This window comes from Salmo salar, chromosome 01 (assembly GCF_965601325.2).
Source record: "Salmo salar chromosome 01, fSalSal1, whole genome shotgun sequence".
In the NCBI taxonomy this organism is placed as follows: Eukaryota; Metazoa; Chordata; class Actinopteri; order Salmoniformes; family Salmonidae; genus Salmo; species Salmo salar.
The window spans coordinates 136641092-136667054 of NC_138291.1; the positions used below are offsets into that span (position 1 = coordinate 136641092).

Consider the following 25963-nt stretch of genomic DNA (forward strand, 5'->3'; position numbering starts at 1 on the left):
GGTTACCTGTTGTAGGCTATTTACTGTAGGTCCATGTGAAGTATGTTTTTGTCAAAGAGAAAGGATACTGTGTGTGTGTGTGTGTGTGTGTGTGGAATGTGTGTGTTTGTGTGTAGCCTATTGTGTGCATATCTTAGGTATGCTGTTCCACAGAAGGGACCAGACCAGACCAGAGCACTGTGCTGTGCTGCATGACTGATGTGGGCCTGAAGTCACACCCAGCTGTGAAATGGTTCCTAGAACAGCTTTTATATACAGTCCGAAAATCTCTCTCAGACACGCATTCATAGAGCCTTTCTGTTTTTGTCCTCTCTATTCAGTTCAACTCTCAGAGCAGGGCACAGGCTAACTTTGGTTGGTGTCTGCTTGTGTTTGTGTTTGTGCGTGTGAGAGTGTAAGTGTGTGTGCGGGTGTGCGTGTGCGTGTGTGTTCTTGTGTTTGTGTGTGCATGCATGTGTTTATTTGTGTGTATTTAAGTGTGGGGGAGAAATGTTTGGTTGTATAGGCTAACAGATTAAATATAACATTCCGCTGATTAATAACATGTAATAACAACTTCTCAAAATGTAGTGCTGCTGTGGGAGCATAGTAGGTTTCCTTATTTATATATTCAAGCTTAGCCTACTATAGCATCCCTTTTGTCCTGACCTCATTGCAGGCTTCTCCGTCATAGCGTAGCAGTAATATACTAGTCAGGTTGCCTTCTCATGATTTGCACTGTATAGCAGTTCGGCTCCTACAGTATAGGGTGAGCTGGTAATCGGAGGGGGCAATGCAGTTTCACCAGTCCTCCAATTAAGAAAAGCGCACATTAGCACGTCAACAAAGCCGTTTTCTAAATTATAAGAAGTGAACAGGACGCTCGAGAACCAGGGAATCGCACATTTGACTGGAAGTAACCGTATCGGGGACAATTAAGCGGGCAATTACGGTAATTGATTTATAATAACACTTTTATGCTGCCTTTGTGTGGATCATGCTGTCGAAATGGTGCTATCATTTGTCAGTTTGTTGCTGTCGCTGTGATTTTTGTTAGGCTACTAACGGGCATAGTGAATTCTCATCCAAAGACAGGACATCGCTAGTAGCGCAGGCAGCATAGGCTATTAGGTTAGGTAACCGTACAGTGGGACTTGCTGTGATCCTCAGTCAAGCATCAAAAGCTATTGATAGTTTACCCATCCTCATAATCCCATCTCTGAGCCCTCTCCGAGCCATTTGAATGAAAGTATGCTGATTGAACTTTGCTGTTATATACTATCCTATCGTTTGACTCCTCCTGCTATTGTGAGAATAGCCTATTTATTGGTGCAGCTAGGCAGGCTGCTATACTTGAATTATTTATTAGACGGTAGGCTGAAAGAAAGGAATGCTCCATTTGGATGGAGAGAAAAGACACAAATGGCCTGGAAAGAATAAGATACATTTCTTACAGAAAATACATTTCCCTAAAAAAATGCCACAGGGCAGTATATGAAGTCTCCGTAATAAGTTGGTGTTTTAATCAATAGCCTGTAGGCTAATGCAAACAGTGCAGCTCTTACCACAAAGTAAACAAGCACACGCAAAGGCTATATAGCCAGATGCTATTTGTAGTGGTTTATACGGCTGTTCTATATTTCATGTTGATGTTTTGATCTCCGTGCATGCGGTTGTCTAGCCGTCCTCCTGACAGTAAAACACCCAAATGCCGGCGCTTGTTCAGCGCTCATAATGATTTTATCCTGTACACGCCTGCGCAGTCACCATTCATCTTTGAATCTCCTGCGAAGGAGAAAGCAGCAGGCAGCTGGCGCTGGTGTCGAGCTTGAGAGCGCTTTGGCTGAACGTCCCTACTTGGATTTGGTCCTGTCAACGAGAGTCAAAGAGCTGTAAAACTGTGCCTTGGTATCAACGTATGTTTGGATATCTTTTCCCACTACAGTCACACTTCAACCGTAAGTAATCAGCATATATTTTTTATTATATCGAACGCTTTTTGTGTGTGTTGTTGCGTGCTGCCACGGACTACACACATAGTTCGCGGATAAGAAACAAATGCTGGCGGGCAAGCAGCGAGCTGGAATTATCGGTAGTGCCACGCATGGCCAGGGACCCGTGCCGGTGTATCTGTTGTAGCTAACATTGTAACAACGGTGTAACTAATTGTACCGTTCAACTAAAGAGATTATACTTTTTATTTTTTTATAGATTGGTACATGTTTGCCAATTTGATTGACTCTAATAGTAAGAGTAAACAGCTAAGAACTTTATGGCTAACGAGGGAAGCTAGCCAAATGTTTTCACCGCCGGTTGCTCTATCGTTTTTTAGGATCCCCATTAGCTACTGCACATGTAGCAGCTACTCTTCCCGGGGTCCACATGAAACGTACAAATAAATACATGACATTGTACAGAACAGTTATAGACAAGAACAACATCAGATATTACATCACAGAAAAATACAAAATAATACAAGTTATATATTGAAAAGACAAGAGACAACAAAACTACTGTTTACACATCATGTATATATACATGTTCACATTGTTATATACAGCAGCCTACAGTTAAATGAGATCTTTAGAAAGAGGCGCTGTGATAAACAAAATCTTTTTTTTTTTTTTTTTAAAGCTATACTTGCTTTTTTTGACTGAGTAATCTCTGGTGGCAGATGACATGGCTCTGTACTTAAATGAGCGACGCAATACATCTCTTGGTTTGGGTACAGTGAAGAAACCCATAGTGGCGTGTATGGTGGGGTTATGTCTGTTTGATGTGTATGCAAATAGATTATACATGTGGTTAGGCATTTCCAACACACAAATGTTTCTTTGCTGTTTTGGAGATTTCCATAGGACTGTCTAATCGATTTGTCACTTTTTGAAACGATTGACTATTCCTAGGCTATAATATATATAGCCTAGGAATATATATATATGTGTGTGTGTGTGTAATTGTTACAGCAATAGACAGTGTCATAACGTCGTATGTGTTGTTCATCGCTTACAGGAACAGGTGTCTTTAGCTACATCCGCAGTGAATATTGCGAGGCGTGTTTGCTGAATCGTTTCAACAATTCAGCGTTTTGCTTCGTACTAGCAGTTGTACATGAATGTTTATCGAAAGTAGTAATGCATAGAAATACATCGGCACGATGTGCGTCTGATGTGTCGTACTATTCGAAAATGGCTTTTGATTTTTTTTGTTTTTAAATGTACGTTTTGGGGTTGTAGACAATCCTCTGCGCTTTTTCTAAAGTGTCTGGAAACAATACCCAAGTGAAGTAAACAAATCGAGGTGTAAAGTAAACAAACCAAAATACTATGTTGCTTTATTTGAATGGTTTTACAGTTCCATTGCATTTTGGCATTGCATTTCCTCGTGAAACTCTCCAACATGAGTGTCTGGGAACAAAGCACAAACACATGCGGATTTATTTCCTAGTTTTTTTTTGTCCTCTCGTCTCTTCCTCATATCTGTGTGTGTTTCTGTTTGTGTGCTTAGCGTAATGCTCAGCATCTGGCTTGGAAATTGATCTCTGCACATTGGCAGAAATAGCAAACAGCTTGTGGGCATAATCGTGTGGCTCCAAAAGTGTATTTGTTTATTTAATCAGATACATTTTATTCTGTAAAGGTATGAGAAATGTAAATTGTGGGAAATATGTTTACGTAGGCCTATATTTTCCCCAACCTACCTTCTTTTCTTACAAATGAGCAAGTTTGGTGCTGGAGTCCATTGTATCTGTTTGAATACAGCGAGAGAGGGTGAGAGGGTCAAGGGTGAGAGTGTGGAGCTTTGTCGCTTTAGAAGGACCCTCTGTCACCTTTACGTCCACTAAATGTGGTCTTTTGCTTTGTACTGTTGAGTGCCCGTTGGGAGATGTGTATGACGCTTAGTTCATATATTGACCAAAGATGTTGTCTGGTCTGGTGGTTGTCATTTGGTGAATGTTATGTTTAGGAAGTGAACATTACTTTAACTAAACACAGTAATAAATGACACGTATCTTGAATGCAATCACGTTTGTGTGCTCTTTCTGTTTTGTAAAGAAGAGGAAGCTGTGGTGAGAGACATGTGTTTCCACTGAAAAGTTAGAATTTAGAATGTCCTGTGTGTAACTGTTTACTGTTAACCACATACTGTAACTGTGGTCCTCGATAAACGGACAGCAGTTACCCAGCTCAAAAAGACAAAGGCCTAAAGGTCTTATGTCCTATACAGCACCATGTGCTTACTGTTTTGGTTTTCATTGCTGTGGATACAAGCAGGTGATTGGATAACTCTTGGTATTGCCATAATGGAATTGACCTTGACCCTGAAATAGATGTTGGGATTAAGGTGATTTGTTGGGCACAGACACACGCTCTAGCTCACTGACCCACGCAGACATACACACCCACGTACACTACCGTTCAAAAGTTTGGGGTCACTTAGAAATATCCTTGTTTTTGAAAGAAAAGCAACAAAAAAATTGTCCATTAAAAATAACATCAAATTGATCAGAAATACAGTGTAGACTTTGTTGATGTTGTAAATGACTATTGTAGCTGGGAACGGCTGATTTTTAACATAATATCTACATAGGCGTACAGAGGCCCATTATCAGCAACCATCACTCCTGTGTTCCAATGGCACGTTGTGTTCGCTAATCCAAGTTTATTCTTTTAAAAGGCTAATTGATCATTAGAATACTGTTTTGCAATTATGTTAGCACAGCAGAGAACTGTTTTTCTGATTAAAGAGGCAATAATACTGGCCTTCTTTCGACTAGTTGAGTATCTGGAACATCAGCATTTGTGGGTTAAATTACAGGCTCAAAATGGCTAGAAATAAAGCACTTTCTTCTGAAACTCATCAGTCTATTCTTGTTCTGAGAAATGAAGGCTATTCCATGCAAGAAATTGCCAAGAAACTGAAGATCTCATACAACGCTGTGTACTACTCCATTAACAGAATAGCGCAAACTGGCTCTAACCAGAAAGGAAAGAGGAGTGGGAGGCCCCGGTGCACAACTGAGCAAGAGGACAAGTACATTAGAGTGTCTAGTTTGAGAAACAGACGCCTCACACGTCCTCAACTGGCAGCTTCATTAAATAGTGAAGAGGCGACTCTGTGATGCTGGCCTTCGAGGCTGCAGAGATGGTTGTCCTTCCGGAAGTTTACTCCATCTCCACAGAGGAACTCTAGAGCTCTGTCAGAGTGACCATCGGGTTCTTGTTCACCTCCCTGACCAAGGCCCTTCTCCCCCGATTGCTCAGTTTGGGCGGGCGGCCAGCTCTAGGAAGAGTCTTGGTGGTACCAAACTTCTTCCATTTAAGAATGATGGAGGCCGCTGTGCTCTTGGGGACTTCAATGCTGCAGACATTTTTTAGTACCCTTCCCCAGATCTGTGCCTCAACACAATCCTGTCTTGGAGCTCTACGGACAATTCCTTCGACCTCGTGCACTGTCGACTGTGGGACCGTATATAGACAGGTGTGTGCCTTTTCAAATCATGTCCAATCAATTGTATTTACCTCAGGTGGACTCCAATCAAGTTGTAGAAACATCTCAAGGATGATCAATGGAAACAGGATGCACCTGAGCTCAATTTTGATTGTCATAGCAAACGGTCTGAGTACTTATATAAATAAGGTATTTCTGTTTTAGTTTTTTATTAATTTGCGGGGGGAAAAAAACCGTTTTCACTTTGTTGTTATAGGATATTGTACATAGATTGCTGAGAAATGTTTTTATTTAATCAATTTTCGAATAGGGCTGTAATGTAACAAAATGTGTAAAAAGTCAAGGGGTCTGAATACTTTCCGAAGGCACCGTATGTAGGAACTCAATCAAGACTATTTGAAAAGCATTCAAGGTGACTACCTCATGATGCTGGTTGAGAGAATGCAAGTCTGACATCAAGGCAAAGGGTGGCTACTTTGAAGAATCTCAAATCTAAAATATATTTTGATTTGTTTAAAACTTTTTTGGTTCTTACATGATTCCATTTGCGTTATTTCATAATTTTGATGTCTTCACTATGATTCTATAATGCAGAAAATAGTAAAAATAAAGAAAAACCCTTGAATGAGTAGGTGTGTCCAAACTTTTGACTGGTACTGTATATACACATACATATACATGCACACACGTACACACGTACACACACACATACGCACACATGCGCACATGTATACACGGTACACACAAACGGTACACACACGGTACACACACACGCACACATGCACACAAGCACATACAGTCAAAACAACATTCAAAACAACATTCAAAAAATGTAACCCTGTTAACGTCTTGTATTTTACAATTTATCGCATATTTTAAAAGCAGTTTTTCGAATTTGGAAATGAGACTTGTTTTTGTATAGCATAGGTGTAGGCTACGTATGTTTTCTGTATGTTGGTGTGTGTAAAGAGGGTTAGCCTCATGGATTAATGAGCTGAAAAATGATACATTTCTTCTCAATGTGACTGAGGCGTATGTGGGCCTCTCTCGCTCCATCTCTCTTTCTCTCTGTCTCTCTTTTTTTCTTTCTCTCCCTCTCCCTTTCTTCCTTTCCTTCCTGCATATCGGAGCTATTCCTGGATTCCATGCAGAGGTGATAGGAAATGTGAACGCCGTGAGTGAATTAGATTTTTCTCTGTCATGGCAGCTTGGGTTTCCACTTTCCCTCCTGAGGTTGAGCAGCAGAAACTGACTGAAACTGAAAACTATCGCCACCTTTGTTCTCTGGCCAGTCAGGAAGATCAGACATTGTCTTGTTGTGTTTATTTTTTGCGCGACAATTTTTCCCCCCCTTCTGTTGCGGATGCATGCAGTCGCAATGAAAGAAGAGTGAAAGGTGTATAATAGGTGTGTGTGTGAGGTTAAGAGAGATAGCATCACTGAGTCAGACTCAGCAGGCTGGCTACAATGAAAGAAGAGTGAAAGGTGTATAATAGGTGTGTGTGTGAGGTTAAGAGAGATAGCATCACTGAGTCAGACTCAGCAGGCTGGCTACAATGAAAGAAGAGTGAAAGGTGTATAATAGGTGTGTGTGTGAGGTTAAGAGAGCTAGCATCACTGAGTCAGACTCAGCAGGCTGGCTACAATGAAAGAAGAGTGAAAGGTGTATAATAGGTGTGTGTGTGAGGTTAAGAGAGCTAGCATCACTGAGTCAGACTCAGCAGGCTGGCTACAATGAAAGAAGAGTGAAAGGTGTATAATAGGTGTGTGTGTGAGGTTAAGAGAGCTAGCATCACTGAGTCAGACTCAGCAGGCTGGCTACAATGAAAGAAGAGTGAAAGGTGTATAATAGGTGTGTGTGTGAGGTTAAGAGAACTAGCATCACTGAGTCAGACTCAGCAGGCTGGCTACAATGAAAGAAGAGTGAAAGGTGTATAATAGGTGTGTGTGTGAGGTTAAGAGAGCTAGCATCACTGAGTCAGACTCAGCAGGCTGGCTACAATGAAAGAAGAGTGAAAGGTGTATAATAGGTGTGTGTGTGAGGTTAAGAGAGCTAGCATCACTGAGTCAGACTCAGCAGGCTGGCCCTTTTTATTGCTAAGAGGAGGAATATTCTGAAGAGCTCTTTTTAGAGCCGAGGGTCAGGGCCAGTATCCTCCCTGAGGTAGTGTGTGTGTGTTTGTGTGTGTGTGTGTGTGTGTATCTTCCCTGCTGGCCACTGAAAAATCTCCCTCACAGCGCCGGAGGGAATTCGGCTTCCTGCACATTTCATATGTATTTTTTTATTGGCTGGTTGACGGTTGTAAAGTCCGGGCCAATTACAGGGTATTTTACTAAACCTCCTGTGGTCCAGCCCACTGGATTTAGAGCAAGATTCAAATGTGCTGTTCAGTGCTAAAGTCTGCCCGAGGCTTGCGTAAATAGATGAAAGATTTTTAAGTCACACTTTACATTGAGCAGTAGGTAGGGATGTGGTAGCAGACCACAGCTGGATAGCCTTCACCTGTCACGGCAGCACTAACACACGTTTACATACAGAGTGCGTTTGTATGTGTGTGTGTGTGTGTGTGTGTGTGTGTGTGTGTGTGTGTGTGTGTGTGTGTGTGTGTGTGTGTGTGTGTGTGTGTGTGTGTGTGTGTGTGTGTGTGTGTGTGTGTGTGTGTGTGTGTGTGTGTGCGTGTGTGTGCGTGTTTGTGTGAGGCCAGTGGAAACAAGGCTTCTGTTCTGTGCCGCCATATAAGCAAGAGTGTGAGCAGCTAGCGGAGCGATGAGCAGGGGGAGTGAAGCAAGCAGGCAGCGGAAACAGATAGGCCCCGGTCAAAAGGAGTGCACTTAATAGGGGATAGGGTGCCATTTGGGACACAGGTGCAGAGATGTGCTACGGCAATCAGAAATCAGATCTTAACCAGGCAGAGTCAGGCATGGATAGGAATGGCCATTTAAGGCATCCTGCACCAGGGAGAGGGGAGAAGGACCATGGAAGGTCACCGCCACACACACACACACACACACACACACACACACACACACACACACACACACACACACACACACACACACACACACACACACACACACACACACACACACACACACACACACACAGGAGGTGAGGAAAAAAAGCAAACAATTTCCTATATACCTTTGCTTAACATGAGCAATTAAAATCCTTAATCCTTGAATTAAAGAATGGCGTGTTTGAGCAAAGTCACCGAGTGGCAATGTTAGTAGGCCTGTGCCTATCTAAAAAACAATCTAATTTTCTTGTACAGTAGTCCAATCTGGGAGGTAGCCAAAGTAGTTGCTTTTTAAGTGGGTCTGAATATTAAGTTTCATGTGATAATGGATTTTCAAGCATCAGGCCTACTTGCGTCTCGTTGCAGCTGTCAGTGGGTGCATTTTCAAACTGTGGAGCCTGAGGCTGTGTCGTAAATGGCCCCCTTTAAATGGCACCCTTTTCCTTACAGTGCACAACAGAGCACTATGGGCCTTAGTCATACGTTAGTGCACTATATAGGTAATAGGGTGCCATTTGGGACGCAGGCTGAGCCTGGGCCTCGGCTTCCATCATTGAAATAGTGTGACAATGACATGAGAAACCCATCTGGTCCTCCATGGATCACTGGCTGGTGTCATCTCTCAGCACCACTTCCTCCTTCTACTATTGATGGTGTGGTACTGCACTCACTGTCAGCTCATAGTGGCCATTCCTCTCCTCTCTATCTCTCTGTCTTGTTCTCGGTCGGTCGCTCTTTCTCTCTCTCTCTCTCTCTCTCTCTACCTCTCTATCTCGCTCACTTTCTCTTTCTTTCTTTCTATCTTTCTTTCTTCCTTCTTTCTTTCTTTCTTTCTTTCTTTCTTTCTTTCTTTCTTTCTTTCTTCTTTCTTTCTTTCTTTCTTTCTTTCTTTCTTTCTTTCTTTCTTTCTTTCTTTCTTTCTTTCTTTCTTTCTTTCTTTCTTTCTTTCTTTCTTTCTCTCCCCCTCTCTATCTCTCTCTCCCTTGCTCTTCCACTCTCTTATGTTATAGCTCTGCACCTCAGTGGCCCCCCTAAAGGCATCCGCTCGGCGAGGCGAAGGGGAACGTCTGTGCTCACATACTCCCTAAAGACCTTCGCTTGAAAAACGAGGAAAAAAACTGCAATATTACTGTTGTTTGTCCCTGTTGAGCCACCGTAGCAACAACATAACATTTCCTCAAAATAGTCCGAATTAATCTAATATAAATCAAGAAATCTGTAATTAATTTTAACCTTTTTTCCAGGAGGTCTTAGTCGTGCAATTTTACATGTAACTAGAATGTTTGGTGCAGTATTTCTCAAGTAATTTTTTTTTTGTCCTAATATATGCACAAACTGTTTCGACTGGTAAGCATACGGTAAGCTTGAAACACACACACACACACACACACACACACACACACACACACACACACACACACACACACACACACACACACACACACACACACACACACACACACACACACACACACACACACACACACACACACACACACACACTGTTTTACTGGATATTAGCCTAAACATCAGTTGCCCCCCTGAGAGAATTAACCAATTAGAGCATGATTCTCTGATTGCAGCTCGCTCGGTGGTTGAATTATTAGAGCTGAATGAAAGGCGAGTCAGGACTAGGAGTGTGTGCAAGTTTGTGTAGGCCTGTACTCTGCAGGTTAGGTAAGATAGCGTTGTGAATATTGATAAAGACCGGCTGGTTTGAGCCATGTTCTTCTCTGTGGCGAGAGGTGATGGGTGACCGTGGCCCCATTTCTGCCCTAGACTAAAGGACACACGCACTCACTGTGTAGCTAGCGGAAGGACACAGGAAGAAAGGAGAAACTGGGGGTGTAAAGTCTCGGATAGCACCTAGCGCTCATACTGTAAGAGGGGATGAAGAGGAATGAAAGGTGTGAGGAATATGGATGTGATGGTTGTAATTTCTATATTTCCAGTTTCACCATCCGTACTGAGCTGTGTTTCACATTTTGTTTCAAATAGATTCAAGAGTAACAGATGGAGCTGTGAGCTGGGTCAGGGGGAATTCACAGGAACCTGGGAACCCAGTGAATCACAGCACTGGAGAAAACAAGTGGGAGAAGTCTAGAGAAGTAAGGCAGTCATCCTCACTCAGTCCCCACAGGGATATTCTCATCCCAGAGAGCCAGGTATGAACACGTGTACTTGCCAAGCTTTTAATTCTGCCATCCCCACCCCCTATTACGGCCATTTCGCCCCTGTCAGAACTAGGTTCCAGTCTAGTCTAGTCTAGTCAGAAAGCTGCAGTGACAACTCTGGGCTCAACAGCAGCTGGCCGATCGGCCATATTTCTCCAGAGATCCCAGACAGAGCCACATAGCCTATCTGTCAGTTTCACTCCAGTACACACGTGACTGACAGGCAGCATCCCTCACTGTCAACCCGAGAAGACGAGCACCAAGCGACCGACCGCTGCTCTGCTCTCTGCCTACTTAACATTTTGTCTTGTCCAGGCATTATTTCATTATTTCTCTTTGTCTCCTTGTGAAAGAATGTATTTTCTTTATTTGTGTCTACTGTATAAACAGACAATCTTTGAATTTGCTGCCCCTTGGCTTGTCAGAGGGATTGGATCTTTTGACATGTGAGGTGGATGCTTCCTTCTGTTATGTTGCATTGCAATATACAGTACCAGTCAAAGGTTTGGACACACCTACTCATTTTTTTTCTTTATTTATTACTGTTTTCTACATTGTGGAATAATAGTGAAGACATCAACACTATGAAATAGCACATATGGAATCATGTAGTAACCAAAAAAGTGTTAAACAAATTTTATATTTGAGATTCTTCAAAGTAGCCACCCTTTGCCTTGATTACAGCTTTGCACACTCTTGGCATTCTCTCAACCAGCTTCATGAGGTAGTCACCTGGAATGCATTTCAATTAACAGGTGTGCCTTGTTAAAAGTTAATTTGTTGAATTTCTTTCCTTTTTAATGTGTTTAAGCCAATTATTTGTGTTGTGACAAGGTAGGGGTGGTATACAGAAGATAGCCCTATTTGGTAAAAGACCGAGTCCATATTATGTCAAGAACAGCTCAAATAAGCAAAGAGAAATTACAGTCTATGATTACTTTAAGACATGAAGGTCAGTCAATCCGGAAACTTTCAAGAACTTTAAACGTTTCTTCAAGTGCAGTCGCAAAAAACATCAAGCGCTATGATGAAACTGTCTCTCATGAGGACCGCCACAGGAGAGGAAAACCCAGAGTTACCTCTGCTGCAGAGGGTAAGTTCATTAGCATTAACTGTACCTCAGATTGCAGCCCAAATAAATGCTTCAAAGAGTTCAAGTAACAGACACATCTCAACATCAACTGTTCAGAGGAGACTGCGTGAATCAAGCCTTCATGGTCGAATTGCTGCAAAGAAACCACTACTAAAGGACACCAATAATAAGAAGAGACTTGCTTGGGCCAAGAAACACAAGCAATGGACAGATGATCGCATGTGTGGTTCCCACCGTGAAGCATGGAGGAGGAGGTGTGATGGTGTGGGGGTGCTTTGCTGATGACACTGTCAGTGAATTATTTCGAATTCAAGGCACATTTAACCAGCATGGCTACCGCAGCATTCTTCAGTGATACGCCATCCCATCTGGTTTGTGCTTAGTGGGACTATCATTTGTTTTTCAACAGGACAATGACCCAACACACACCTCCAGGCGGAGTGCTGCATCAGGTGACCTGGCCTCCGCAATCACCTGACCTCAACCCAATTGAGATCGTTTGGGATGAGTTGGACCGCAGAGTGAAGGAAAAGATGTGGGAACTCCTTCAAGACTGTTTGAAAGTGTGCACAGCTTTAACCAAGGCAAAGGGTGGCTACTTTGAAGAATCTGAAATAGAAAATATATTTTGATTTGTTTAAAACTTTTTTGGTTACTACATGATTCCATATGTGTTATTTCATAGTTTTCATGTCTTCGCTATTATTCTACAATGCAGAAAATAGTCAAAATAAAGAAACACCCTTGGATGGGTAGGTGTGTCCAAACTTTTGACTGGTACTGTATATATGTTTGTATATATTCTGTTCAGTTTCCCCACAGCCAAGCAACCTGATTCCAAATGTAATTGTAAGTGACCAACAAAACTATTTGAATACCACGTTTAAATTGAGCAGGCTCTTTTGCCGGTGCTGTAAACTGTAGTATGTGTGTGTGGTGTGTGGTGTATGCACACATCAGTCAGACAATTAGGAAAGTGTGGAAGTTACGGACCGACAGACATATGGAGGGGTCTCTATGGTGTTGGCTGCCGCATCTCCACCACCGCTGTCAGCCAGTTGACAGCTGTGTACGTAGTATTATGTTCTTTCCTCCGCGGAATCCTGCCAATCGGGTAAACAGGGTAAACATGGTCACGTGTGTCGGAGCATTTTGATCTGATTAATGACTTGTGTTACCTCATGTTTTGGGCTATTTGGCCCGGTGTCACTATACTACATGTTTTGATATTGATTCTGATAATGAAAAAGTAATACTTCCTGCCATGTACACACACACACACACACACACACACACACACACACACACACACACACACACACACACACACACACACACACACACACACACACACACACACACACACACACACACACACACACACACACACACACACACAGGACCATTATTTCCAGGAAGGTCATTCCTCACAGCACAGCAGCCAGCCCTATAAGCCCTTAAGGCTGGTGTGTAATTGGAAAATATCCAAGGCTCTGTGAAACTTCCAGCTGCGTATCCATCCCTCATTTCTCACTTCCCTGAAATCCTCAGGATTTTAGCCAACCAGCTAACCAGAATCGGCTCCCTCCCTCCTCTGTTTCTCCTTCTTTTCCCCTGGAGCGAGTACAGACTCATTTATAGGCCTAACTTACGTACGCAACGCAGAATCGCCATTTTTTGGTAGCTAATTGTAGTTCTTGCGCTGGGTATTGTGTAGGGTGTACATTAGGCTCATGTCATGACAGGGGGTCCGGGGAGGTACATACGGTGAGTGCTGGCTCTAGTGATGTTTCTGGGCCAAGGTGAGCTAAGATGCCAGAGGACAGAGGAGAATATGCAGCCAGGTGTCTGTGTGCTTTTTCAAGGCGTGTGTGCTTGTGTGTTTTGTCAAGGTGTGTGTATGGGTGTGCGTGTGTTGCTTCAGATGCACACACATGATATGTTTAACCCACCCACACACACACCACACACACACACACACACACACACACACACACACACACACACACACACAGGGAGCTGTGTGTACCACCAGCTTGGTGTGTCTAATGCATTCATGTTTTGTTATATCTGCGTTTGTTCCCTTGGCCCTGGCTTCACCTGTCCTATTACACTCACTCAGAGTTGAATTGGCAACGCTTGTTTCTCTGTCTCCCGTCGCACCGTTGGCGTATCATAGCGCTCCGTCTCCAGAGTATTGTAGTCCTAGAAAATAGGGATGTTATGGCGTAGGAGACAATTTCACCCCGCTGTCGTGTTGTCAGAAGAAGAAGCAATCTCTTTTCTAAAAGTGCGCACTGTCTCTTTTAAGAAATGAATGATGTCATCCATGAGCAGAACGTGGCTGTGGAATCTGACTTTGTGGCTATGGAATCTAGTGGAAACCAGACGAGAGGTAAAAGGAAGACGAAGAAGTGAAGTTTTTGGTTGGCGAGGGAGACGATGTGAATTATTCAAGTTTTTGGTGGCAATCAGTTTATTTTGCGTACTAGGGTAGTGAATTCAGCTGTAAACTAGCATGGAAAGTTAGCCCACAATTAAAGCGGAAAGCTATCGGTACCGTCTTGAATTAAGGGTTCTAACCTGTATGGACATTGCTTTTGAAAACCGTAATGAACAGTTTCAACATTTCTACATGCCGTGACGCATTATTCAAGTTCGTTAACTTCTTTGCAGCGTGAGTGGGGACTGGAGAGCTAATGCAGCTCAGACAGCTCTGGCAATAAATAAGTAAGTGGAGCACTTTGCTCTTAACGCTATAAAGGGGCAGCGCTGATACAGACTTGATCATCTCAATCACGTGAGACACATTTGACAGAAGTACCGAACGTAACAAAAATTCTAGTACCGAACCGTTTTTTTGTTGTAAAGTAGGCCGTCATTGTAAATAACAATGTATTCTTAATTGACTTGCCAAGTTAAATAAAAATAATTAGTCTAAAAAGTACCGACGTTTCAGTATACCGTGCAACACTCATCCACTGTCTTGTCTTTCTCAAAACGTTTGAGAATTTCTCTCCCACGTGTACTCAACTCTAGCTGTTTCCAATAGGAACTGCAACATTTATATTTCCCCAGTTCCTCATGTAATTGTATTTATTGTTTATCCTAAGTATTATGGACTCTAGTATCTAAAATAGAACTTGTCCTTAATGAAAACTCAGTCTTGCATGTTAACCCAATGTAGGGTCATTTCAGAACAAAAACATGACCAACCTTCCATTCCAGGTGGGAGACTGGCTGCAAAAACAAATCTATGCTCTTGTGCTTAATTGACAAAGTTTTGACCCTTAGGTCTTCACCAGGCTGGTTCCATGAATAGCGCTGCCTGGTTAGGGCAGTGTTGTTGTTCTGTAATCTCCATTTCAGCGTGGGCTGTGCGCCGCCCCTATGGGACTCCAGATCACGGCCGGTTGTGATACAGCCCAGGATCGAACCAGGGCCTGTAGTGATGCCTCTAGCACTGCAATGCAGTGCCTTAGACCGCTGCGCCACTCGGGATATTCCTATGGGCTAAATTACATAATCCTCAGCTTGTTTAGTGCTAGTCTCTGTTAATCTCTTTACAGAAAAACCTGGAGTCACCTGTTGTTGTTGTCTTGGAACCTGGAGTCTACCCCTCTCTCTTCCTCTACCCCTCTCTCTCTCTATCTCCGTCTCGCTCTCTCTCCCTCTCTCTCTCTCTCTATCGCTCTGTCTTCTTCCATCTCTCCCCCCCGTTTTCTAGCGCTCTCTGACTCTAACCCTAATCCAAGAGAACTCTCTCCCTCTCTGGGTTGAGTTTCTGTATGACCACATGGTCAGGTTATGCTGCAGTCAGCTCCTGCTATTTCTGACCTCCTGAGCCCTGCTGCCTATTTAAGACTAGCATAACAACTCAACCTGACCTGAGCAGGTTAATCCAGATGGTCAATGAATTAATCAAAGTTGCTTCTCAGGAAAAGAGATGGATACGCCGAAATGCATTTGTTTTTAGAAAGATTTATTTGTTTAACAAAGTGACCATTACAGTCACAATGTAGGTCTAGGACAGTCAGTGTTTCATGGCTTGATCCAGTGGAGAGAAGACACACATTATGTGATTGAATAGAACAGCACAGTCAATGTTTGTCTGTCTGACTGGCTTGGTAATGATCCCATTCAGGATGGCGGGGGCGTGGGCGGGTTGTGGTAAGAAGGGACCAGTCTGCTTTGATCGTCAGGCCTGCAGAAAAGAGCCAGTCGGGGTTGGGGGAGAAGGGACAGGGAGAGAGAGAGAGAGAGAGAGTGTGGGCACAGAGGAACAACCAGCCAGCCTCAGGTTGGTAGAAAAGAGCCAGCGGCGGGTTGAGATAAGCTGCGTTCTGTTCTGCATTGATACGACTGGCTACCTATGCCTCCCCACTCCACTCCCTCTCCAGTAGCAGCTCACAGGTTCCCTGGGAATTCTACTGACCCAGTTTACTTTACAGCAGAAGTTATTTTTTTTACATATTTAACAGGAGACAATGGCTGCTGTCCTCACCGACCAAATCACCTCCTCCTCCCCTCGTTCCTCCACATCATGGGGGGAGAGGGGAGGTTTGGGACAGGTCATCCATCTGCTGCCTAATGATGAAGGATGGGAGGACTAGGAAGAAGAGAGAGAGAGAGAGGAGGGAGAGATGAGGAGAGTGCGTCAGTGTACTTTTTAGGGAGCAAAGGCAAATGTTGCCAAAATGTTGATCCATATTGTTTTTATCGTTGTCGTCAGGCTATTTGCTTACACACACACACACATCTGTTGTGCGTGACATCTCAACCTTGAGTTCCGTTGGCGAAGCATGCAAGGTGACACATGGTGCAACCACAGTGCATCGACCGACTCCAACACACACACACACACACACACACACACACACACACACACACACACACACACACACACACACACACACACACACACACACACACAGAGAGAGATCTGTCTCTGTCACCCCCTCCCCTTAGCCCTGTGTACAGAAGCGGTAGCAGGATGGTGCAGTCTCTGGGGGGGGGGCCACTCTCTCTCGACCTCTCTCTCTCTGCAGCTGCAGCGGAGGCTGAATCAGGGTTATCAGGAGTGTGTCTGCAGTTTCTTGTTTACCTCCACCTGTGCCTTCTCCCGTGCCCTCTCCTGTGTCCCTCTGGCGCCCCTGCTGTTCAGAGCCTCACTAAACTGGCTCCATCTACAGGCCCGAGGCTGCCTTCCACTCAGTTTCTCAGTTAGCAACACCCCAGAACAACGACTCCGCTAGCCCTCTGCTAAGTGGTTAGAGTGTAGAATCCTGTGTTCCGATTGTTTGAACGAAATGAATTGATATTGATGGCGTAATGGAAATAGTCAAGTTGTTGTTTGTTAAGGAACATTTTGTTCTGACCTCTTTGCATAGATGTTCCCTGAGCAGACAGACACACACACACACCATGCAGAAATCCCAGGGGGGGGGGGTGAGGTGAGGTGAGTTTGAGATAAGCTTCCTCCTCCACCTCATGCCTGGCTGGCTAGGGCGGTGAATTTCTCTATTTCTAAAACACAAGACGACTAAAACACGAGAGGCGAAGGCCGTAGCCATGGCAACCTGGAGACTAAAGTGAAATAATTGGGTCAGATTTAGTTCAAAAAGAAGAAGAAAGACGAAGCCCCTTGCAGTTACATTAACACTTTGTTTCTTACTTGTTCTTTCTTTTCTTTTTAAATGTGTCTTGTTCCCAAACCTTGGCCTTATCTAACAATGCGTGCTGGGCTGTCAGGTTTCTTGGGAGCTAGCTAGGACAGGTACTGTCCTCCTCAACGTGTCCTACATACCTTGATTACAGACCTAGTGGATTGACATAGTGGCCTGTTTCTTCACTTTGAACAACTTTGAGCATTTGGGTAGTAGGAGTGTGCCAGGAGTGTCAAATGGGCAGGGTTTGCACTTTTGTGGCTAGCCTATTGTATCGGTTGCATTGCACCAGTCAAGCGCAGAGAAAGTATTTGGGATGAACGCGAATATACTTTTTTTTCAAGCCAGGTCTCCTGGATAATCGCTCTCTCCACTCCACCGCCTTGCCGGACGGACTAGCATTCAAGCTGTTATTCCATTGTTCTGATTTAGGTCTAGTGGTTATATTAGGATTTGTGTCATTCATGGAAATGAACAAAGTACTTTAAATAAACCTTTCTTAATCTCCTATGTTGCCTTTCCCCATCTAGCATACTAGAGTGCTTTTAGTACAAAATACAGATGTCGCGGAATGGCATGCTATTTTACCACCCACACCACATCGCTGTCATGGAGCGTAGCGACTAGCTAGCAGATATGTGCTGCCTGTACATGGTCTTCGCCTGGAAGAAAGGGATAGTGTGCAATGCAAATATTTAGGCTCCTGCCCCCCCCCCCCCCCCCCCCCCCCTCTCCCCTAGGTGTAATTTATGATCAGGAGCTGCCTCTCTGGATGACGGGGGGACAGAAAAGGACGTCCTATGCCAGCCCCAGTCCTCCTCCAGCCGCCCAGCTCCGGTAGTTTATGGGGAGCAAAGGGTTTTTGTGTGTGTGTGTGTGTGTGTGTGTGTGTGTGTGTGTGTGTGTGTGTTTTCTCCAGACCAACATAGAGGAGTCTTTGTAGAGGACGACAGTTCACAGTCCTGCTACCCCAAAGACTGCAGCACTGTGCATGTATTACTGTCTCCCTGCATACATGTTGCCACAGTAGGCCCCAAACCTAACCTTTCATAACCCGCGCACTGAGGAGGTCGATGGGTATTGTTTTATTGTTTTATTTTGGTTTATGCTACATTCATTTATTTACATTTTGATCACAGCCTTCTGCCTTTTTAGATAGAGGTGAGATTTCATTTTTTGAATTAAAAAAATAAAAGAACTATTTAGCCTTTTATTTAAACTAGGCAAGTAAGTTAAGAACAAATTCTTATTTACAATGACAGCCTACACCGGCCAAACCCGGACGACCCTGGGCCAATTGTGCGCCACTCCCAATCACGCCCGGATGTGATTTACCCTAACCGTACAGATTGTCAGCAATAATACCGCTGCATATTGTTACATGTAGACTGAACAGCTCCATGTCTTCCACTAATTGCTATATTACGCAGAGTACATTTAATTGGTTGTACAATACAAGCAAAACATTGGCAGGCACTCTGCTGGGGAGGGTGAGTGATTGAGTTGAATGTCATTTTCAAGGGCCGGCTCTGTGGGTCATACCACAGACGAGCCAATAGCAGCGTTGCTCAGAAACTCCTTGACCCCCCCCCCCCCCCCCAGTCATTCATTTCCTAATTGGAATGCTGTGGAAGTCAGAGATCTCTAGAGGTGTGTGGTGAGGTTCCCGTTTGGATTCAGCGTGGTTCGAGGACGGGGTTTGAAGAATCTGCCTGCTCTGCTGCTGAGAAGTCTCTCTGCTCCGCTCCTGTGTGTGTGTGTAGTGTAGTGTGTGTGCGCGCGTATGTTTTAACTATGTCATTCAGACTGCTGCACAGGGCTCAGGAATTCAGAGAGTCTAGCACATATAGCTCTCTATGGTAGCTGTGTTGTATGTAAGGAATTTGCTACAATTCCTCCAGCAGTATCCACTTTGACAGCTACTATCCTAAATCAGCTCTGAAAGCTTTTAGAGTGAGCGTCTGTGTGAAGACCATGTTGTCAGGCCAGGGATTCTATGTTTTTATTGGAGAATCTGATTGATAGTACTGTACTTTTCAGGGCTGTGCAGAATGTCCATTCCAAAGACAGCGAGACTCTTACTGTGTCTCGGAGAGTTAGGAATGCATCTCATTCTGAGACACTTCGGGGGAAGATAAGTGCTGCTGTTTCACACAGTTGAAATGCTCTGATCCCTACAATCATCCCTCGTGTTCCCCTACTTATACGCCATTTACAGCTAGCCTAAAACACTTCTGGATTGTAGATTAGCTAGGCCTAGGGTACTTTACCTACTGGCTCTAAGGGCACTGTGATCATTTGCATGCTGACAAATCTGGATTACGGTCTGCTTATATCAGTCAGGGACGGAGACCATTATTCTACTCTATCCTCTGCTTCATTGCCTCTGAAAGCTATTCTGTGAGAACCACAATGTTTTGCAAGGAGGAACAGTCACTGTGATGAAACAGTCCTGTTAAGAACTCTATAGGCTAACTCTGACTGTGAAGGGATGAAAGGCAGTGCCTATTTACACCCTCTTAAGTGACTCCTTTCCGTTAGCGTTAGCTGAAGGGATAAGACGAGGGGAGTGGATGGGAGCGCTGTGGGACGTGTCTCAGTGTCTGGGTGCGTTTCAAATGGCACCTTGTTTCCTATATACAGCGAGCTCCAAAAGTATTGGGACAGTGACAATTTGTTTGTTTTTCGGCTCTGTACTCCAGCACTTTGGATTTGAAACGATACGAACGTTAAAGTGCAGACTGTCAGCTTTAATTTGAGGGTATTTCCATCCATATCAAGTGAACCGTTTAGAAATTACAGCCCGTTTTAGGGGACAATAAAAGTGACTTCCAAATGACACAACTGATTTACCATTCATTTCTATTGGGCACAAAATAATCTGAAACACAACCAAAACAAACAGCAAATGCATCCAACAAATTTTGTAGAGTCACAAGCGTGTTGTAGTCATTGCGTGCTAGGAATATGGGACCAAACACTACACTTTTTTACTACTTTAATACACTATAAGTGAATTTGTCCCAATACTTTTGGCCGCCTTAAAATGGGGGCGGGACTATGTACAAAAAGTGCTGTAATTTCTAAACGGTTCACCCGTTATGGATGAAATACCCTCAAATTAAAGCTGTCAGTCTGCACTTTAACCTCCTCATCATTGTGTCGTTTCCAAAGTGCTGGAGTACAGAGCCAAAACAGCAAAAATGTGTCGCTGTCCCAATACTTTTGGCGCTCACTGTAGTTCGCACACTACGTATGGATTAGGGTACCATTTGGGACACACAACAGCATAGATAGGCCTAGACTTTAGAGGATAGAAGATAGACTTGAGAGGATTCTCAGGATAGTGAAGTTTGGTTTTATTCCCAGAGGAGCCGGAGGGGTTTTCATCATTAGGACTGAGACTGCTGTGTCTGGGGGGGCCCAGCCAGCACGCCTCTGACCTTTAGTGATTCCACCGACTGAAAGACGGAAGGACAGGCGGATATAGACGGACGGACGGACGGACTGAATGACAGACTGACAGACAAGGTGACAGGTGGAACAATGGCTGTTTGCGCCCTCAGAGAGAGCTGAGAGACTTAGCTCAAGCGATTGAGTAGGCCCGTCTGTGCTCTGGATCTTTATCAGTGGTGTAGGTTCAAGTGATAAATATAACATTCTAACATTTTCTGAATCTAGTTTGCTACCTTAAATAGCATACTGTTTATTACCTTAGGATGACCCACCCATACAAGACATACATTGCTCCATTGTGGATCTTGTATCACGTCAATTTGGTGTGGGGGTTGCATGAAAATGAACCATTGTTTTGCTGATTAGGGAGCTGCATTGGTGTATTGTGTTAAACCACCTAAGGCTTTCTGAACCATGGTTTTGATATTGTTAAGCCTGTTGGGTGCCAGTGAATCGACATGGTAAAACCATTTAGTTTGGCAGTGTTGGGGCCCAGTCCTTTCTCTCAACATGTATGGATTTGTTTCTCGGTTGATTCCCAAATCTTTCAAGTGTAGCCTGACAAATGATCGGGGTCCGTTTTGAAATACCTGTTGTGGTGTCCCTTGGTTCTTATTGAATACACCAGTCTCTCTCTTAACAGATTTTCATGTCGTTCACCATAGCCGGCCATTGTTTTCAGACTCCTTTATGAGTCAGAGGTCGGAGGTCATGATGTAATCAATCAGCAGCCTGCTTTCCCTCGTCTTGTCTTGTGTTCGGCCTATAGGGCTATGCTACATAGAATCCATATCTGCGAGAGGTTAACCGGTGTCATGAACACGCCTGTGGATTTCACAATGGACCGTTTTCCCATTAGTTTCATCTAGTATAGCAGTCTACATGTATTGAATACAGTTGAAATGTGCATCTGTCTCAATTTTTTTTTTAGTTCTTCTCTGCAAATGATGTGTCAGACTGGTGTTAAAAAAAAAAAAAACGATTGACCAGATCAATCTAGGGCTGGGTTACATGAGATGCTTCAGTGGAGTTTAATGCCTCAATCAAATTGTCTGTCGAGCTAGAGACGGCAGAATGCGTGGTTATTCTGCACACGCAGCGTTTCTCTCTTTCCTCCCCTGCCGGAATTAATTTGGGTTCAGTTGATGCCTCAATTCAAAATAGTGGTTTATTTTTGCCTTACTTCATCTAGGGACAACTGTGGAGTCTTTGCATTGATCGAGTTATTGGTCGGCCTCATCCTGGCATGGGCCTGCTTAAGCACGTCACACCCTGCTCCCTCACTTCTGAGTATGAAAACAATGTCACATTTCCTGTTTTATACTGATTACTGATTTATAAATACACTAGATGACTGACAGGAACCTGTTTTGAAGGCACCGCGCCTCTAACTTGGAATTCCCTCATCGTTGTAAAAAAATATTTGATTAATGTCTGAATTTGTTTTTGCCACGTTTATTATATTACATACACCTACATACACCTACATACACTGCCTGTAGCCATGAAGTGCTTTGAAAGGCTGGTCATGGCTCACATCAACACCATTATCCCAGAAACCCTAGACCCACTCCAATTTGCATACCGCTCCAACAGATCCACAGATGATGCAATCTCTATGGCACTCCACACTGCCCTTTCCCACCTGGACAAAAGGGACACCTATGTGAGAATGCTATTCATTCACTACAGCTCAGCGTTCAACACCATAGTGCCCTCAAGGCTCATCACTAAGCTAAGGACCCTGGGACTAAACACCTCCCTCTGCAACTGGACCCTGGACTTCCTGATGGGCCGCCCCCAGGTGGTAAGTGTAGGTAACAATACATCCGCCACGCTGATCCTCAACACGTGGGCTCCTCAGGGGTGCGTGCTCAGTCGCCTCCTGTACTCCCTGTTCACTCATGACTGCACAGCCAGGCACAACTCCAACACCATCATTAAGTTTGCCGATGACACAACAGTGGTAGGCCTGATCACCGACAACGATGAGACAGCCCTATAGGGAGGAGGTTAGAGACCTGGCCGTGTAGTGCCAGGACAACAACCTCTCCCTCAACGTGATCAAGACTAAGGAGATGATTGTGGGCTACAGGAATTAGAGGACCGAGCACACCCCCATTCTCATCGATGGGGCTGTAGTGGAGCAGGTTGAGAGTTTCAAGTTCCTTGGTGTCCACATCATCAACAAACTAACATGGTCCTAGCACACCAAGACAGTCGTGAAGACGGCACGACAAAACCTATTCCACCTCAGGAGACTTGAATTTGGCATGCGTCCTCAGATCCTCAAAACGTTCTACAGCTGCACCATCGAGAGCATTCTGACTGGTTGCATCACTGCCTGGTATGGACACTGCTCAGCCTCCGACCGCAAGGCACTACAAAGGGTAGTGCGTATGGCCCAGTACATCACTGGGGCCAAGCCTTCTGCCATCCAGGACCTCGATACCAGGCGGTGTCAGAGGAAGGCCCTAAAACTTGCCAAAGACTCCAGCCACCCTAGTCATAGACTGTTCTCTCTGCTACCGCACAGCAAGCGGTACCGGAGCGTCAAGTCTAGGTCCAAGAGGCTTCTAAACAGCTTCTACCCCCAAGCCATAAGACTCCTGAACATCTAATCAACTATTTGCATTGTCCCCCCCCCCCCCTTTACGCTGCTGCTACCCTCTGTTTATTATCTATGCATAGTCACTTTAATAACTCTACCTACTTGTACAGATTACCTCAATTATCTCGACTAACCGGAGCCCCCGCACATTGACTCTGTACCGGTACTCCCTGTATGTAGCCTCCATATTGTTATTTTACTAATGCTCTTTAATTATTTCTTCCCTGTAGCTCAGTTGGTAGAGCATGGTGTTTGCAACACCAGGGTTGTGGGTTCGATTCCCACGGGGGGCCAGCACAGAAAAAAAAAAGAAAATGTATGAGTTGTATGAAATGTATGCATTCACTACTGTAAGTCGCTCTGGATAAGAGCGTCTGCTAAAATGACTAAAAATGTAAAAATGTAAACTTTTTTGGGGGGGTATTTTTTCTTAAAACTGCATTGTTGGTTATTAAGGGCTTGTAAGTAAGCATTTCACTGTTAGGTCTACACCTGTTGTATTCGGCGCATGTGACAAATACAGTTTGATTTGATTTGAGATGCACTATGCAGAAATCGTTCAGCCATTTGCTGAAATACTGTAGAATTTCATTCCTATTAAGGACTGGGAAGTAGCAGAGTGTGCAAAGCTGTCATCAAGGCAAAGGGTGGCTACTTTGAAGAATCTCTAATATAAAATATATTTTGATTTGTTTAACACTTTTTTGGTTACTACATGATTCCATGTGTGTTATTTCATAGTTTTAATGTCTTCACTATTATTCTACAATGTATTGTAGAATAGTACAAAAAAAGTTAAACCCTTCAATGAGTAGATGTGTCTAAATTTTTGACTGGTATATATATATATATATAACGACATGCTTGATGTTTTGTGTACACTCAATGGCCAGTTTATTATGTACACCCATCTAGTACCGGCTCAGGTGCCCCTTTGCCTCCAGAACAGCCTGAATTCTTTGGGGGATGGACATGTTGCTTAATTGGTATCAAGGGACCTAATTTGTGCCAGGAAAACATTCCCCACACCATTACTCCACCGCCACCAGCCTGTATTGTTGACACCAGGAAGGTTGGAGCCATGGACTCATGCTGCTTACGCCAAATCCTGACTCTGCCATCAGCCTGCAGCAACAGGAACTGGGATTCGCCGGACCAGGCACTGCTTTTCTACTCCTTTATTGGTTATCGCGTGCCCACTGGGGCCACTTCTTCTTGGTTTTAGCTGATAGGAGTGGAACCCGGTGTAGTTGTCTGCTGCAATAGCCCATCCACGACAAGGACCGACAAGTTGTGCGTTCCGAGATGCTGTTCTGCACACCACTGTTGTACTGCGATGTTATTTTCCTGTTTGTGGCCTGCCTGTTAGCTTGCACAATTCTTGCCATTTTCCTTCGACCTCTCATCAACGAGCTGTTTTCGCCCACAGGACTGCCGCTGACTGGATGTTTTTGGTTTTGTTGCACCATTCTTTGTAAACCCTGGACTCATGAAAAGCCCAGGAGGCCAGAGGTTTCTGAGATACTGGAACTGGCGCGCCTGGCACTGACGATCATACCACGCTCTAAGTTGTGAACGTTCAATTGAATAGTAACTGGATGCCTGTCTGGATGACATTTTAGGGAAGACTCAGATGCAGACAGTTTCGAAGTAACAAAAGTTTATTACAAGAACGGGCAGGTAAACGACAGGTCAAGGGCAGGCAGAGGTCAGTAATCCAGATCAGAGTCAAATGGCACAGAACGGTAGGCAGTCTCAGGGTCAGGGCAGGCAGAGGTCATTAACCCAGGGCGGTGTGACAAGGTACAGAACAGCAGGCAGGCTCAGGTTCAGGTTAGGGAGAATGGTCAAAACCGGGAAAACTAGAAGACAGGAACAAGGGGAAAACCAGTGGTAGGCTTGACGGACAAAACGAACTGGCAACAGACAAACAGAGAACACACATATAAATACACTGGGGATAATGGGGAAGATGGGCGACACCTGGAGGGGGATGGAGACAAGCACAAAGACAGGTGAAACAGGTCAGTGTGTGACAGTCTGCCTGCTTTATATAGCAAACCACGGCCATGTGACTCTCAGTCTGTAGGAGCAAACCATTTTCTTGAACGACTGGTGGACCTAATAAACTGGCCACTGAGTATATTTTTAGACTACACCGACTATAGAATAGAAGAGGCATTTGAGTTTCATTGAATTTTACTGAATACAATTCTATATCCTTTCATTCAAATTCTAATTGACCTTCTGTATCCTGTTTACCACTTCAAGTTCAATTAAAATGTAAGAATGGAATTATGAATTGAGCGCAACCCTGCTGTAAACCTGTTTTATTATGTGGTAGTCTAGATTAGCTACCTGGTTTGTCAACATCTTTTGTCAATATTTTTTGGCAAGATCTTTTCCATGCTATTAGATGTAAACCCAGCAAAAAAAGAAACGTCCTCTCACTGTCAACTGCGTTTATTTTCAGCAAACTTAACATGTGTAAATATTTGTATGAACATACCAAGATT

General features: G+C 44.0%; 1 protein-coding gene across 10 annotated transcripts in view; it reads left to right on the forward strand.

The window, feature by feature from the left end:
• Positions 1 to 741: 741 nt before the first annotated feature.
• The window catches only part of strbp (spermatid perinuclear RNA binding protein), a 128170-nt gene continuing 102948 nt past the window's right edge, over positions 742 to 25963 (forward strand). For 4 of the 10 annotated variants that reach the window (XM_014125775.3, XM_082978822.1, XM_082978823.1 and 1 more), the window contains exon 1: positions 1746 to 1937. The gene's annotated coding sequence lies outside the window, so the exon portion shown is untranslated. Of the gene's footprint in view, positions 932 to 1745; positions 1938 to 10445; positions 10613 to 25963 lie in introns of those variants that run through there. The other 6 variants (XM_045688338.2, XM_014125786.3, XM_045688340.2 and 3 more) reach the window with 4 other exon arrangements.